This window comes from Corapipo altera, unplaced genomic scaffold (assembly GCF_003945725.1).
Source record: "Corapipo altera isolate COAL_440 unplaced genomic scaffold, ASM394572v1 224, whole genome shotgun sequence".
In the NCBI taxonomy this organism is placed as follows: domain Eukaryota; kingdom Metazoa; phylum Chordata; class Aves; order Passeriformes; family Pipridae; genus Corapipo; species Corapipo altera.
In genome coordinates, this window is record NW_020884959.1 from 1399386 (window position 1) to 1417784 (window position 18399).

The 18399-nt window shown below is 40.5% G+C and overlaps 1 protein-coding gene across 3 annotated transcripts in view; it reads right to left on the reverse strand.

The window, feature by feature from the left end:
* The window catches only part of TSHZ3 (teashirt zinc finger homeobox 3), a 67050-nt gene that overhangs the window by 10438 nt on the left and 38213 nt on the right, over nt 1-18399 (reverse strand). The window contains exon 1 of one of the 3 annotated variants that reach the window (XM_027663919.1): nt 10263-10339. The exons of 1 other annotated variant lie outside the window; for it this stretch is intronic. The gene's annotated coding sequence lies outside the window, so the exon portion shown is untranslated. Of the gene's footprint in view, nt 1-10189; nt 10340-18399 lie in introns of those variants that run through there. One more of the 3 variants, XM_027663921.1, reaches the window with a different exon arrangement.

The window sequence follows — 18399 nt, forward strand, 5'->3', positions numbered from 1 at the left end:
CTCCTCTATAGCTGTTCTCCTTCCTAAGCTCAAGTTGTGAAGCCAACTTGTGACATCAGTCTTTGATCCAGAAATGCAGGAAATGAGGCAAAAATGACAGTGTGGAATTTAACCCGACAATCTGCAACTTTGATAAACTGACAGTTTGAACAACTCCTTCTGCTCCTTCCCCTGCACAAAGGAGGGATGAAACCTGGTCTAGTGAAAGGTGTCCCTGCCCACAGCAGGGATCATCTTTAATGTCCCTTCCAACCCAGGCCATTGAGTGAGTCTATGATTCCTCAACGAGAGAGTTGAATACCTTCATAACTGAGCTATGGATCATTTCTTTGCCAGTGGAAATTAACTGTGAACCATCACTGCTCAAATACAGGAAATGAGGATGCTCAAGGAAATATCTTAGCCTAGGACTTAAACCACCATCCTAATCTGGAGTTTCTAATTTCTTATTTCAAGGGCTGGTCTCCTAATCCCTTGCCTTCATGGCAATATAAGGCAACCCAACAGGTTCTGGACCAGCCTGCAATGGCAGCCTTGAGGCACACTCATAGGTTCTGCAATGCCACTACAGGTAACTATGGTGGCTGTCATGTTTCCTCCTCAGAAAACCCAATTAAATTGCTCCCAGCATGTGGACAGAAGCGCAGGGACTGTGGGATTCGGTGCAGATACCCATGGAAAGGAGCCCATTTACAACATGGGAAACCCTGATCTCTCCCTGCCCCACCAGACCTTGCTCAGGGGCAAGAAATGGCCTGTATTTTGAGCAGAGATGAAGGTAAGAGCTTCACTGCATCAGAAATAAGGATGAGGCCTGTAGCAGAGAATTTTCTTCTTTGGTTAAGTACCTACAGGAAGAGCAAAGAGACCAGGAAAGCAGAGAATAAAAACAGCAGGAGATGGTAAAAAGGTTTTCCACTGAGATTCACTGCCTGGTAGAGAAACTGTCTTTAAGGAGCACTGTCTCCAGCCCATCCTTACACAGCCGTTTCCCTATTATTATTATTTTTAAAAAAACCACAAAAGACTTGTAGTTTAATATTTTTCAAGTGTAGAGTAAATGTTTGAACTGCAGGGCATCTATAAAACTGTTCTTCAGTGCCTCAACAGCAAAGTCAGAGGGGAAAAAAAACAACTTTAAAGGCAAGTCTAATGGCAGAAGAAGTTAATAAGAGTAGAAATAAAAGAAATTAGGTGGTTCTGGGTTTTGTTTTCCCAGAGTAAGAGACCAAAAAAAAAAAAAAAAAAAAAATCACAGTTCTCAAGAACTGTTTAGTTTACATCTCACAGGGCAGATTAACCCAAAGGAAATTGCCTGCAAGTTGAGCAATGGTGTCACTGTGACATAATATTTAACAAAAAAAAAAATGGAAAGCCACAGCCTGGTGTGGCCCTCAGTTTCTGGGGAAGATGCGGATATCAAAGGAGTTCAGAAACATTTTGCAGGTGCAGCCTCAGAGAGATTGAGAACAAATGGGTCTCTCATTAATATTTGTTATAATTATTAACTAAACTGCTAGGTAATAATGAAATTAACACATCTGATATCAATACATAACAGTAAGCTGTGGTATAATGCAATTCATTTCCACACAAGAGGGAATTACCTTCATAACTGAGCTATGGATCATTTCTTTGCCAGTGGAAATAAATTGTGATCCATCACTGCCCAAAATGATCTACATATTGTATAGACAGTAATAAACTCACATACCTGGCTCTACACAGACACCAGGGATCTACTTTACAAGAGCAGAGAAATATCACCAGTCCACTATGGTTCTGGAGCAGAGGAAGGGCACGTGCAGCCAAACCAGCTGGGACTGCTGATGTCCTGAGCAATGAGGTGCCCAGCAGCACCACAGCTACTGCCTTGACCCCCAACTGCCAGAGCTCCCCTTCTGCAGAAATAGGACAAACATCCCGTGGTTTTCATCCCCTCCATGGCAACATCCATCTAGTGACAGGGTCGGACACACACCTCCTTGAGTTTGTTTGGAAATAGAGACCGCAGCATTAAAGGCGTATTTTACTGTTCTCCAAAAACCAATTAATTGCACAATTTTTCCCTTATTTTCTGAAAAATGCATCTGAGACCATATATTTTGGCTTGGATCTATCCAAATATTTCATTTTGATACTTATGAAATTTCTTGGTTTAATTATGTTTTTTTGCCAAGAATATTTCTTTTCTTTTAATTAGCTTACTGGGGTATATTTAAACTAGTATATATGCTCTTTGCTTGAAAAAGTAACAAAACATTCCAATATTCTTCTCACACAAAAAATGCTTAACTGCAAAAGTTTATCAAAAACACTCAGCTCCTTGGAAATATTTTGGCTTTAACCAAACAGCTTTTTATTAAAAAAAATTTAATCAGCTTTATTATTTATTTATGCATCATTTCAAATCACCATGTCATACTAAGCGTTATCTCCCAAACCATCTGATTTTAAGTGGATTGTGAAGAAAAAAATCTTCTCAACTCCTAAAAATCTGAGCTCGTGTACATTTCACTCTTGAAAAAGGAGAACAGCAGAACAAGATTGGGAGTAGGAACTCTCCCAATGCTTAAAGGATGAATATTATACTACCACTAAAAAAAACCCAAAAACAACAGGGATAAAGGATCACAACAGATCATAAAGTGGAGCAGTGAGTAGGACTCAGCCAGAGAAACTCCCTCTGCATCCTGACCCTGTTCCCCACACCATGGCACAGCGCAAGAGGTGGCTCCTGCCACCACCACTGCTGCTGGCAGGGCACAGCCTTTTCCTAAATATCTGTCCTATTCTATTTTAAATCAGACACCAGCCACCTAAGAAATAACCAGAATATTTTTTAAAGATTTAAGAGCCCCCAGTTTTGGTGGGACTATGTGGAGTTAAGAGAGGGCTCAGTTCCAACACCAGCCCACAGAGGAACAGCAGCACAGATCTGACTGTACCAATGAACCTTACTCACAAAATTAATGAACAGAGGCAAGAGAAAACCAGCTCAGTGGATGGAGTCAATCAAAGACCTAATGCAAATGAAGGCATATAAAAGAGTTACATTAGTCTGTTAGAAAACTCCCACTCCGCAGGCCTTCCACTTACAGGAAGAAAGGCAAACATTTCACCCACAACTTGAGCTATTTCTATCCTGAGACTGACTGATAATTCCCATGTAACTGAAGTTGTATTTGAGACTTCACTCCTTGGCAGAGATGTTCACATATTCCTCATTAGGCAGTTGGAATGGGAGGAAGGAGTGACTGCCCTGTTTACAAGAGTGGCAAATGACAACAGTCTCTAAACGGGCATAGCAATACTGACTACCCAGCACCTTGACAGGGACATTATTCCTGTTAGAAAGGTCAAAGGTTCTGTTTCATAGAGGCAGGACTGTCTATTACGGGAGAGAAATGTTATTTCCAAGTGGAGAGGTCAGCACTTCTCTCACACATCGGCTGAAGTCCCTGGTACCTCGCACCGGAGTACGAGCCTACTGCAAGACGGATTGTTCTGCCCACTGGCAAGGTCAAGAATATTAATTTTGGACATGTTAATTTGATGTGATGTGCATGATTAATGCTTGTTTAGCTGAATTTTTTTTGTATGTTGATAAATCCACAGCCTTTTCATGCCAGTAAGAGTGTAGTGTTAAGTCACTGGGAAGCGGTGTGGATGGATGTGACATAGGATGCCAATCTAATAGGTGGCTATCATTAGGCACTAAAAACTTTGAATTGTACTTGTGTTTGTTCCTTCATGAAAATACTGCAGCTGTCTGCCACAGAGAGCTCAGAAATAGGCCAGAGGAAGCCAGCCAGCTGCTCTGATTCAGCATCCTGGACTGGTACTACATTTGGAGAGATTTCAGTGCTCAAATCAACTGTACGTGTTAAGAGCCGAGAATTACACGGACAAGAATAGACAGTGAAGAGATGATAACAAGGAACAGGTTTATATGTCATTAAAGTGTGGGCCACCTAAACACAGAACAAAGCAAGTCCACATCAGGTACCTTTTTCTCATGTCACTGTATTTCAAACTCCCCTGGATTTTGTGCACTTTAAAGGCAGGTACAGGACTCAGAGCTCCTATTCACTTTGGACTTTAAGCTACCACATCAAAAGTGTCATATAGGCCACCCACGAATGAAAGGAAAATACACTCAAAAACTGCTACTAATTCTGATAAGAGAGGCATTCGTTTTTCTGAAATCAAATACTGTTTAGATGTTTCTTAAATGAGAGAGTGCAAACCTCACCTTTATGTATTACCTCTTTCACTAAATATACACCTGAAAAAACAGGATACTCTAATATGAAATGATGGCTTAGAAACAACTTGGCACTATTGGACAGCATGACTTAACTGAGGTGTTCAAGAGCTTCAATGACTGCTTCATTTTTCACAACCCTGTGGAAGAAACACTCTTATCCACAGTTAATAGCTGAAAACCCGGAAATCCAAAAAAGTTAAAAGTTAATTGTCCAGTGCTAGACAAGAAGACAAGTAAAGGAGCCTGTTACTCCTGTAGGTTAATATATACAATTCAGCTATTTACACGAAACATGAGAAGTTTGTGTTTCTGTTCCTGTGCTGCTTCACAATGTGTTTATGTGAATACAATATATGTATATAATTGAAAATAATTGTCAGTTTTCAGTTCAAACAGTTATTAAGGGAGAATACCTGGTGAAATACCCACAGGTGTATGTACTGTGTACAACCCAGAGCCTGTGGTTACAAAGCTCCTCTGAGCCAAGCTGCTGGGATCCAACAAATGCTGAATCTGCAGTCTGCCAGGAAACTTCTTTTCACAATGGGGAAAATAGGGAAGATTTTTGAAGTATTGTCACAACTCTCCTCCAAAGAGCTTTCTGCCCCCAGCACAAAGCAGGACTCAGGTATTCTCTACCAGAACCATGCTGGAGAAGGAACATGATGGATCATGCCTCTCTCCTCCAAAACTGCACTCTGCCTTGATTTCTCCCTGGGGCCCAAACTCCTTGAATTCAACCTGCTGAGCAGGGTTTTTTCTAAAATCTGCTCAAATTATCCACCCATGAAACATAACAGCACTTCTTTCTGCTGTGGAGAGGAGGACCTGATCCCATCACTGCAGTGTGCTCTTCCATGGGTAGGGCTGCATGAGGATTGGTCTAAGACCTGTCTTACTTGAGGAGTCCATCTGCCACCTTCTGCAAGACTTTGACGAGAAGGGATCCAAACATTAAAAAACTTTAGCTGACAACCAAGGTCAAAGTTATTCCCATGTATAATGAATATAATCCTATAGATTTTTAAAGAGGCTTCCCTTAGGTGTCATTATTGTACAGTCAGGCGTGAATGACATGTTTATGAGAAACTTCACAAGAGTAAGACTTCAGAGACTGGCCAGGAAAAACAGATTTTTAAGGGTTTTGACCTAAATTTTCAGTCACACATACACAATACAGCTGACTTCCAAAAGGACCAAGAGAAGTTGGGAAACACTTCATGTCCCACTGTGTATGCCCACAGCTGATTACCAGAAGCAATTCAGGGTGACAGCGGAGTGGAAGGGCTGAGAAACATTATGTACTTCCATGATGACAGAAGGACCTTCCTTGCTATGATATTTTTTGGGATCTGTTTCCTTCCCCCTTTTCACTCTGGGGGAGTAGAGATTTGAACAGCTCCTATGGGCATATGCCTGGAATTTCTGGCTGATCCTGCTGAAGAAGGAGAAAGAAACCTCCCTGGCCTCCCTGTCACCACATAAACAGCCTTTCACAAGCACCATTAGGAAAAGACCAAATGAGGAACAGGCACTGTGAGCATTCACTGGGGATTCTCAACTGCTGCTCAGCTTGAGTCAGTTCAGCATCTTCTGTTCCCATTTCATCAACATTCACATAATACCGTCCTTCTCCTCCTCTCCCCACCCCTCCACCTTCCCAGGGAAAGGATGCCCTTCCTCCAAGTACACCAAAGTTACAAATGATCATCATTCCAAGGAGCATTCCTCACTGTCCAGGGGGTGGTTAAGGGTCAGCTACCCAGCCACAAAGGGGAAACACCACCAGGGACTGGGTAACCAGTAACAAACTGGTGAAGTAAACAGTTCACAAGCAGCCACAAAGACTCAAAACTTTCATCTAAACTTAATAAATACAATTAGCATGTGTGTTAGCAACAGGAAAAAAAACCCACCTACATTTGCTGTATAAATTATTCAACACAAATAAATGTGATCCACTCTAAGTAAGATAAAAGTGGCTTTTCCGTGGTTTCCAAGACAGTTTCTTGGTGTGAAGTACTACAGACTTGCTGGAGATTCCCACTCCATGCAAGCACAAATGACAGGGGGAAATAAAAGTTCATCAGCAGAGAAAACAGTTTCACAGTACACTTTGACCCTAATTGTTTTTTGGACTGTCTAGAGTTTTTCTAAGCACAAAATTACTATTTCCTTAAATGGACAAAAATATTTACCAGAATACTCAAATTAAAAAAAATAAAAATGGTTTGGGTTTTTTTGGGTTTTTCATTTGTTTGTTTTCTCTTAAATAAAAGTCACTGTCAACATTTTGCTAAGACAAAGCCAAATTCTCTCTATGAATTGGTACCAAAACACACAGAGACACAATCTCTGCTTGATACCAGCCATTTGGGTGGCATCTTTTAATCACTGAAAAGCACACAGGGCATTCCACAAACTAATACAAGATTTGCAGCCAACTCCAAGATAAGCAGGCATGAGCATAAAAGTTCTCAATATGGCTCTAATAGCTCTTAATTATTATAATCCTTCACTGAGCAAACAGATGTTGTAAGGGAACTTCAGTTTCTTCAAATGGAGTAATCAAACTATTCTGCTTCTGTCCTGCCTCTTCTCAGTAGATGTTTTATATAGTAGAGTGAAAATAGCAAATGTAGTGACAAAATGACCATTTAATTCTTACAGAAATCTGTTTCTGAACAAAAGTGATGCTGTCATTTCTCTTCATCCACATTTCTCAGTCTTCTGATTATGGTTTAGCCTTGTTTTAGACCAAGATAAAAATCTTACACCTTATTTCCTGTTATCTTCTCACGTATTTGGTTGCTCCTAATCTGTCCACATCTTACAAGTTCTACGGTAACTAGAATCTGGTGTTGTATTTGTGTTAAGCTATACCACTATTAATGCACATCCCTGGGGCAGTTGCCTTCACTGTGAAGTTTTTAAAAATCAAGTTTCCACCTAAAATGCTTCAATATATACAGTGAGCCATTCTACTTGGCAATTTATTTGTAAATGATCATGGCTGCTTAAGACATTCAAAATGTACCAAAAGACCCTCAGCCTGATCCTTCATTTTTCTTGCAAACTTGCTACTCCCATTGAAGCCCTTTATACAGTAGTTTCAATAGCTATTTTGGTTGCAGTGCCTCCTTACAATAAACTCCATGCATCTGTATGAATGGTATAGTAGAAATCCAAATGATTTCAATCACAATTTCAGCTATTGTGAACTTGTGCTTATAATGAAGTTCCTCTATTATAAAAGGAGTTCACTGTGGGCCAACAAAGCTTTGTGTTCTTTCACAGTTGTTATTCAACCCTCATTTAAGAAAACCAACTATTGACTGCAATATGAATCTTAGGACCTGAAGAAAGCAGAGATTCTAAGGATTACCTCTACATGATGGCCCCCAGCTCGTTTTGTATGTATAGCAAAAAGAAGCACTGAATATTCATTTCACTCATTTGCTAAGTATACTAATATACACTTTTGTAAATGGGTCTCTATCTAGCACTAGCTACTGAACCGAAGGGTATTTGAATAGGTGGGGTTTGCTATAATACCACACTAAGATAATGTGCTGGAAACAAATGGTTCACTGCTTCCTGAATAGAAAATTTGCTGGAAAACCCTGAGAACTAGAAGACGAGGGGGAGGGGATTAAAATGTCGCTTCAGAGCCACCAACCAAACTCCTGTCATTTTTAAAAGATGTTCCTGTGGCACAGTATGAATAGTTTATAGCCATGATTGTGAACATTCAATGTCATATAAGAAAAGACACTTGTCAAGAGCCTTTCCCTTACAAGCACCCTCGTCATGACCTGTGTTAATGAAGTTAATTGAATTTAAGATCAATAATGGTTAATTATTGCAATTTGACATTCTGAGATAAATGGCTTTAAGACAGAGAAATGTGTGTGTATGTGAATTCTCTCCAAAGAAGGTGAACACATTACAGCCTAAGAGGGATCACACAGTCCTTCCATTGATCCTGGTACAATCTGATCGACCTAATCCTCTGATGAATGTGGGCTTTTCACAGCTACAAGTAAATGTTCTACAAGACTACTCTAACCCTTGTCACTGACCAGATCTATATGAGCTGTACACTAGAAATCTATTGAGATAGATTAAAGAACTGCTGTAGAAACAAGAGATGCTTCAATAAAGATGAAGGTTTATTATATTGACTATTAATGTTACACGCAGTATGTAATTATGAATGCTTATGGATCATAAGAGTTTAATTTTGGTCACTCAGATGTAAATGATCATAACTGAATAATAGTATTAAACTAAAAAAATAACAGATTTTAAAAAAATCCAACAATCATGTTCAATTTGATGACTTAGAGTGAATGCTCAATAAGAGAGAGATTTTAAAATCATTCTTGAAATGTGCTCACAGACAGGTATTTATTTCATAAAGTCACTCATCAACCTACCTCATTTAGGGTTTTTTAAGTTTACTTTCACAATAGTTCCTCAACAGGAAGACATTTTTCAAACGTGTTAGTAATGATATTCTTACATGCATACCGAACAAGTTAAATGACCACTTACAAGATTTATAATGACAAAGTAAATGTCAAGGAAAAAGTATTACTGATTGCAGAGCACTGACAATAAAAAGCCGCTGAAGAGTTCTGTCAAAATGTAAGATTATGCAAAAACACTATTGAGAACACTGCTAATCATCTGCTCTTGTCAATTACTTGAAGGGTATCTGACAGCATATTTACATTAAACACATTTCAGTAGCAAAATCCTTAATGCTGTATCAGAATATTTTCATTATCATTAGAAATCCTTTAAAAGTCCTTTTGCAGCAGAGCATTATAACAGCAATGATGTAATATCTATCTCTCTATCAGGTAGGGGTATCTATTTCATGCCATTATAGCTATATAATCTTTGAAATAATATATCCAAAGACTAAATATACATGTAAGATGGTAATCTCCGTGTTCCTGTACCCAGCGTAGATATTTTCAAGTAACAGCTTTGCAAGAGTCTTGAACTAAGTGCAAACGGATGATCTGTCTTTGTCTGGCCATTCTTTTAGCCTTTTACTCCTCGTGTGACTGTACTTTATTATGGCAAAAGAGATTATCAAGCAGACATTTCTTCTAAATCTTCGACTGTGACTTGCATTTCAGCTGCTTTAAGAGGAGTCACATTAACTACCAATACCTCTCACCTGCCAGACAAACTTATTTTAGTTATGACTACCTTGTACTTTATGGAACCCTTCCTCCAAAATAGAGAAATAAATGAAATGTAGTGAAAATGAAATGTTGATCCTTTCCATGCTTCAGCAGGTGTTACTAAAAAAGCATACATAACCCTGTTTGATGTGTAAAACAGTAAGCATGCATAAAAATGGACAGAGCAGAAGCATGAGCTGCCTTTCAGAAGGAATTCATTTGGGCTTAGAGGAAAAAGAAGGCAAATAAGCCCCAATCATGACTTGTGGGATCAATTTATGGTTTTTCTACCACTTCGGTTGCACACAGCATACCTAAATTCACTTTTATCTGTTTGTAAAAGGGGAGTAGAGTCCTGATGTTCCCAGTGCTTCTGAAGTACTACAGTTTTTCAGACAAAAACCACCACTTAGTAAAACTAAGCTGTTAGAAAGCTCAGAGACTGGATGAGGTTCGATCCTGACTCACACCGTACAGGTAAGGGGCACTGGCTTGTCATTCCTTCTTCAGCCAAGGACAAGGATGACTTTTGTATTAACAAAACACATATGTGAAATCAGCTCAGCATGTCAGGTGTGTCACAAGTTTACCAACCACACACACACCCGCACACCTACTGTGCTGGAAAGCAGCATCCAGGCCTCTCGCCCTGCCACCATCCCAACTCAAGGAAGCTGGAGCCAGCTCCCTGGCCCTGCCCTGCCCCTGCCAGGCTCACCAGCCCAGAGATGCAGGGCAGAAGCACCAGGCAAACACCAGCAGCAACAGTCACTGCGCTGTGCTGGGCACACCTTAAACCTGTCCAAGCTGCTGACAGTCACAGACAGGGAGATTCCTGCCTGCTTTCCAAACTGCCGGCCATGCCTGGCCAACTGCACTCAAACATCTACCAACTGTCCCCGAGAAATCATTTTGCCCTGTGTACCTATGGCCCAGCCCTCCTCTCTGTCCTGTCAATGTCTGTGGTCAGTCTTCCACTCATTTCCAAGACAGCACCTCCAGGTTCTTAGGAAGGAGCTTACAAAGCAATCCTCCAACGAGACAGAGAACAGCTTGGCTAAAACAGGAGAGTCTCTGTAAAATGATGGCTTTTTAATGTGAAATGCATCGCTTCCTCCAGAAGAGTGAGATTTTTTTCCCCAAGTGAACAAGAAAAACCCTGATTCCCAAGACAAGAGCTAACTCTACGTGCCACGCTGCAGCCTCAGTTGGGTTTTATTGTTGACCTGAAAACAGTGATTTCATTGGAAATGCTGACACAAACATGACTATTGCAGCTGATGATACACATCTCACATACACTGAATCGAAGGGATGTGGGAGGATGTTTTAATTGTTAAATTGAGTGAAAAGGACATAGAAGTAAAAGTACCGGAGAGTAATTTTGCATGTGGGATTCCTATTGACCTTACTGGGAATTTTCTGTGGAAACCAAAGGGGAACTGCATCTCAGGGGAATTAATCTGTTCCCTTACATGGGCACAGAAAGAAAAGAGGACTATCCATGTCAATACTTCAAATTTGCAGTCACAAGAGACTGAATGTCTCAGGGAAACAGAAAGGAGATACAGAGCCTTTCACTTCTAGGTCACTGGTTTAAATCCTGCTTAGTTCAGCAGTGACCAAAACTCATTACCATCCAAGCTTGCTGTTCAGTGACCAACAGTATGTGAAAGGAGCTTGTGGCCTCAGAGGCAGGTGCCCACTGTCGACAGCCTCAGCAAAAAGACCGAGGATTTGGATGAACACTAAATATAAATTTCAGCTCTGCCATGGGTATCGGTCCCTACCCCAGCCACATTCCAGGTATGCCTATCCCCCGAACTGCTTTTTGGATTTGCTCTTTGGACTGACCATGGACTTGGCTCAGCATTTTGCCCCTGTCTGACCTGCCCTGGACTATGGAGGGGACCTGCTCTACCACCACCTGCTCTGCTCTCCAGCCTGGGTGCAGTGGGACCGTGTCCTGCACCAAGGTCCCTGCCCACCACACTCAGCTTCCCCCTTGCTGCTCCCTCTCAAGGGCTTCGATGTAGCAATGTGGGCAAAGAGATATTAGGGGACAGAATTCCCTGACTAGGGGACAGAAAACTAACCTTTGGGTAGCAAGTGACTCTAAGACCCAGATCAGCCTCTGTATGTCAGGAGATCCTCAGGATAAAAGAGGTGACTTCATATATCTTCAATACAAAAAGAGAATCTGTACTCCACAAATAAAAACAATCTGAAGCCTTTAAGAAGATTTACAGCTGCCACAACTGAGCCCTGGGGTCCTCTCTGTCATTAGTTGCAAAAACAATTTAGACTATGACACCACATGCTGAATTGACCCAAACCCCCATGTTCCCCCCCAAATAAAGAAGTTTTTAAAAAAATATCAAAACCTTAATATGTATAATTAAATTAATCATCATAAATTACTTTTTAGCACAGAGAGTTAGATTTATAATATCATTTTCAAATTTCTATGTGAGGTTTAAATATTTTATAGCATATGTGAGTTAGAGGGAAATGTGTCTAATGGCTTAAATATCACTGTAGAGCAGTAGACTTTGACAAAAACTGTAGCACAACTGTTTCTAAGGTAGTTTGTAAAAATTATTTATTTCCATACCAGTTAATTATGATGGGAGTCTTTGTTGAATGCACAAGCATTAAAAAAGTGCTAATATTTTATGCATCTTTAACTGTAACGTGCTTCCCTGCAGCGCATTGGTAACTCCTTGACATTTAACATTCACTCACAGCAACTATAATAAGGGGTTTGATTGCTTCTTTTGCAGATGCAGTAATTTAATAACTGTGATCAGTTGCATAAATTTACTATACAACCATCTTAAGTTAGCCACATTAAAATTAAGCAAAATTGTAATCTGTTGACAGATTATTGCTCCTGAACAATTCTACTAAAAGCATTTCAGATTAGCTTGTGCCACGAGCATTTTTGTTTTATAAGCTTGTAAAAAATACTGCTGCTGTTTTTTGCTTCCAATCTTACTATTAGACAATTACATGAAATTTGATGCTTTCTGTTAAATCACCTGAACTGGCATGATTTAGTTATTTATACCACATTATGTTTTGAATCCTGCTATTTGAAAAATACCAGTTTGTCAGTTCCTTCACCCTCTCTCCCAGTAATTTTCTCTGTATAACTTTGCATCAGATACTTCTGAATGAAAAGGAAGCGTGCAGGAAAGAAGCTTTTATGAACACAATAGCAGCACTCCTTTCACCTTTCCCTAATCAAATAAAAAAATAATGCCTTTTTCTTTGCTCTAGAGGACTCCTATTTCCCTTTCATTTCTATAAAGCAATACCCCTTTCCTGGAAAATACAGGATTATTCATTGCAGTGTTTATATAGAACCCTTCTCCACAGTTTTGCCTACCAAAGAGGCATTTTTACAGGGGCTAAGGATATTGTGTGGTCCATTCCAAGCCTAACCACTATGTGCCATAATGAACATTGCTTCCTGGTCTGATGGCTAACTTTTTTAAGGAGTGTTTACCCAAGCAGGAAAGCCGTGAATACATGTTTCTGATACTCCTCAGGAAATATCTCTGACCATCTGCTTCTACTTGCCAAATACGCTTCCAAGTTTCCAATTTTATCAGTGCTTAAAAATACTATCCTTGAAAAAATCATGATGATCCAGTGACATGTCTGTATATAAAGGCAAGGAAACCCAGGAGAAGACTTTCCAAAACCCAACGCTACCTAGTAAGAGGTTGCGTTTGAGCTCCGCATTTGCATCCCAGGGTTCAGCAAGAACCCACTGAGGCAAAAGCAAAGGGCTGCTGTCTCTTCAATGCCCAAACGTCCAGGGCAAATATTTGACAGTGAAGTCACATGATGTTGCATTTTTCCAGAGCCAAGTGACTAAAACCATCTCCATGCTTGTTGCGTGGAATGGGGCTGCATAAGCGCCCTGTCACTTTGGCAGCCGCTCACCTCGGCAGGTGACGTGTCAGGGCCGTGCTGCAGCCTCCTGACGAGAGGGGCCCACTGCTGCCTGACAGATTCAATGGGACTTCACTACCAAATTCCCTGCCAAGAGGCCTAACAGTCAAGTGTCCGTCTTCTCATCGCACTGAAGTGATGGTGCGGCTCTGACACAGCGTTCCCATTATTTAAAGACATATTTAATGCAAAATGATCGGGGAACATGAGGTTTATGAAACTTTCAAAAGGCAGACATAGGCACTTGCCACTTGGCCTTACTTTATCCTTGTTATTTTCAAGACAGCCATTATCATTAAACACCAAATAGAAATTTCTCTTGCAACTATTACCTACTAATCTCTTATAATCAATTACCTTATGCAATTATGTTTGTTTGCTTCTAATTATAACTAATTATGCTTCTAAATATTTTCTTTAGATTACGAAGAGAATGAAAATAGGGGTAGAAGAAAGCAAGACTAGATTATGGTTATTAAAAGGGAAACATACTAATTACTTAGCAGGAGTAATCATCAAACATCCATTTTAATTTTAAAGATGAAACATTTCACAGAAACACTCCTCCCTGTACCCTCTACATACGTTGAACATGAAAGTTTAAAGTAACTAATAAAACTTTTGGAACATCTCCTGTCTCTCTTTGCTCTATAGAGTAAAAAGGCTTCTAGTTTATTAACATTCTCTGGACATTTTTATATAACTCTGACTACCTGCATGAATTGAGTACTAAACAAGATTATAAATAAGTATGAAAGTTCCTTTTTTTTTTTGTCCAGACCAACATCAAGGAACTGCTTTGTGTATTGTTACAAAAAGTGCTGCTGACATTTTTTCAACCTAGTATCCATGACATTTAGGTAAAAATTTGAGATGTAAGATGCTTCACACCCAGGAAAACAGTCTTAAAAACACCCCCAGCCCTAGCAGATTCATTCAGAATTCCCCTATGGATACTGCCAAAATTATTCTCCCTGTTAAGGGAACACTATGACATTGCTTATGGACTTTCATCTCGTGTTCTGATGACAAAAAGATGCAGGACTTCATCCACAGAGAACATAAAAGCAGCTTTTTGCAGAATCAAAAGAAGATGTCAATTCCCTATTAGAAAGAAACAATTAAAACTAGATAATGGCTATGAACAGCTCTGACCCGCTGAGAGCTTGAAGGCTTTGCTTCACTCAGGACTCCACTTCTTCTGACTGCAGGTCAGCCCTACACAAACAAAGCCCTAACAGAAATGTTACGCAGGAAATAATAGCCATTTCCAATGATAATACACAATTTTAGCACCTACGCTTGGCTGATTTAGGTGGTCGGCTAACATGTCAAACAGCCTGCCTTAGTTAGGTGAGCCTTTAATGGGTAACTGGCAGACTCTGGCAGCCTTATTTCTGTTTTAGATTTGGTTTGTCATTGGATATCCATTACCTGCCATTCATCTTTGATCTCTTTGGACAGGCCTGATCAAAAGATGTCATTTGACCTACTCCACTTGGCAGAAACTTGTATGACTCTCATAAAGGGGGCACCCCAGCTATAAATAAAATGACATTATTATTTTTCTGTCCTATCATGTAGAAGAGACAATTATGATAATGCAGTGTCTGTCACTTGGAGCCCAGCAAATTGCTAGCTCTCACGCAACTGTTTAGCTTTCTTATTTGTTTTTTGTCTGTTTTCCTCCATTTCAAGTTGAAAATAAAACAGAATTGAAATCACTAATGCTCTGCCTCACACTCTGACAGTCTCAGGGTTTCCTTTTATGGGACTGACGTGCAGATGTGACCATCAGACTGTTTGTCAGTGGTGGGTGGTGGTTAAGTGCTGTGTTGGCAGCACATCCCAACAATGGAATCAGGTTTATACTTCATTTCCACCTCTGCGCACGAGCGCCTATCTGAATGCAGCGCTGGTAGATGTTACAGCAAACAGATAAAATCATGGAGAGAGTTTATTGTATCTTTAATAAAGCAACAATAGAGGAAATGTATGAGCCCCTTCTCTCCTGCCAAGGGGGCTTCAGCGGGGGCGGGGGGGGGGGGTTCTGAGAAGGATGACAACAAGCCAGCTGTCAGGATGTTGACTGTCTTTTGGTATTTTTCCAAGCAGCACGTACACCCCATTCCAATGCCCCCACGTCTCTAGCAAAGCTGTGTGCATGCACACACGTGCAGGGGGCAGAGCACACCCACAGTGCTGGTCTGGTCCCCCCATGCCCACGTGAGTCTGCATACTCGGACATTAACAAGTTGTTTGGCCACTGGCCTGAACCTCTTAACAACCTCTTGGCTAAAACTCCTCTTCCCACACACGATCTTCCACCAGCAAGCATTCCCAATGTTCTCCTGTCTTCACCAGGACAGAGGTTTACAGCAACACCGCTCAAAGCACTGGGTCAGACGACAAAAGCTGCCCAACTGCAGGAGTCCCTCTGCTCTGCACAGCACCCTGGCCCTGCTCTGCCTCCACAACACACTCTCACAACAGAAACATCCATAAAATTAGGTACCAGTTTCCTATTGCAAAAGATTTGACAGTTGGTCCACAATTCACTACAAGCATTCGCTATGGGGAAACTGCAAAACCAACATGGTCAGTGAGCAAAATCACATGTACTTGCAACCTCCTCGGGTATGAAAACAGTCCCCTATGATTCCATGATACAAAAATCCATGTACCTTTGGTTTTCTTACTTGTTCTACTTCCCCTTACAGAGGCTTGATGTGCTGCTGCCAGTAAACAGATCTCTGACAGAGATGCTGAGAGAGAACTAAAAACTGTTAAGGGCTTGTAAATACCAAATAGTTACTCCTCATTAATTATTTGTAATTAATTATTCATGATTAATTTGTGCCAGAACAGGAATGTTTTATTCTGAATTAATTTAATTCATTTCAAAATTGCTACTTTAAATTGCCACCCTACCATAACGTGATATAATCTCTCTCTGTAGACAAGCCCTAAAATATTAAAAAAGCATTTAAAACAAAGGAAGAGCGGCGTGTTCTCTCTCAGAAACACACGCTGCCTGCCGTCTTTGCAACATACTTTGTCTGCTCATCCAAAACCAACCTGGACAAAATGGACCCTCTCCAGTGGCCTAGAATATTTTTGCAGTATGGAAAATGAGAAAAATATTCTGCATCAAACTTGGAAGTGGCTTGAAACAGAAGGCCAGAAATCTACAGTTCCTTGAAGACAGATCCCACTGATGCTACACAGAGAGCAACGAGGTTCTAGGACATGGCTACACTGAGAAACACAAGGGAGCTGGGTTTCAGTATGAAGCAACAAAAAAGGAACACTGGAAACAAAACCCAAGAATTGAAATTTTAAGGCATTCTTTAAAGATGGAGAACACCTAGATCTTTTTCTTATGAACTTAAGGATATGACAAAGAAAGCAGATGGTAGGACTTAATAAAATTCGAGTACATTTGGCAATGCAGCCTTTTCCTGTTGCAATAGAGCATGTTATTCTTCCAGTGCGTCACAAAAGTGTGGCTTCAACACAGCACAGTTCTTTCAAGCAGAATTCTTTATTACAAAGTTTAGCTTCTTAATGACACCTCCTGAAAAGAGGAAAGATACACAGACCGCTAACCTCTCGTGTTTGAGTTTTTACTGTCCAGAAATCCTCAGCAGAGATAGGAGCAAAAACAGGCATTAGGTAAGTACTGCTACAGAGTGATCTGGACCACCCTCCCTTATTCCTGCTTTTCAAATTAGCCAAGGATGCAGCCTGCTTGAATACAAAGACCCTTCTTGGACATCAACTTCACAACTCAGCAAGAAACATTAAACATACAAAAACAAGAGTCCTTAGTTTTTATCAGTATTACCTCTTTTAACTCTTTTAGGTTACAATCAAAAAGCACACAGGGAATCTTATTTTTAGGATCTTATCACTAGGAGAGGCCCTTGACTAAGACAAAAAATTGTCCTTCAGGTCCCACCAACACTTGTGAGCAGGCATTCCAGTCCAAACACTAACAGGATTAGGTTTTTTCCTCATGACAGAGCTTTCTGAACCCCTTTGGAGAAGGCAGGTAAGTGAACAATACCACAGTGATCCTAAAGGAAAGAGCTGGTCTCAGTTTCTCTTGCTAGCACAGGATAATGTACTAAGGTTTAAATTTAAAAGGACATGGCTAAAGGGGAAAGCACCACTTGGAAAACAAGTTAATCGGTTACATTAAGGAAAGTGAAGCAGCACAATGATGGCTAATTCCAGACACAAACTGCTGAAGTTAATTGAGAAGCATCTTCAAAAGGTACTTTCTCCCTCAGCCAGTTCTGCAGAGCAGAACCAAAGGTAGCTCCTGCACACAGATCTATCCTTGGACAAGGATGGACAAACTGCCTTGTTGAACCCCACAGACTTTTTAAAGGCAAAGAGAACATTTCCTCACATCCAACTGCACATTCATCTTTATTTCTCCAGCTAAGATTTATTTCTAAGCAGTTACAGCTAGATTCCAACAAGTGCCAACCTTATTTCAGTACAGGAACGCCTATTTTGATTTAACACAATGCAAGTTGTACTGCATTGCTACAAAAATGACCAGAGTTAAACTAGTTTAAAAACCCAGACTTAGTTAAACCAACACAGATTCATCTGCAGGCACCAAACTCTGCCTCACCATCACAGGTATCTCCCGCCTGACTCACTGAGCACTCTGCTTTGTTACAGCTGCCTCCTTTGTAACTCTCCAAAATACCTATCATATTTGGTGATCCTCCCCCAGTAAAACGCTCAGTTTTCACAAGAATAAACACAGGTGAGTTTCTCTACACAAACAGACAATTTCCTCCCTGTCCTACTCCTCTCAGTTACTGCTGCAAGTGCATGTCCATCTTGGAGTCTGTCCAAACCCCTCCAGCATCCCACATACAGTGGGATACACTTTCATTGACTTTGTCAATGGCTTTTTGACACCTAAGGTAGTGCCACAGGGAA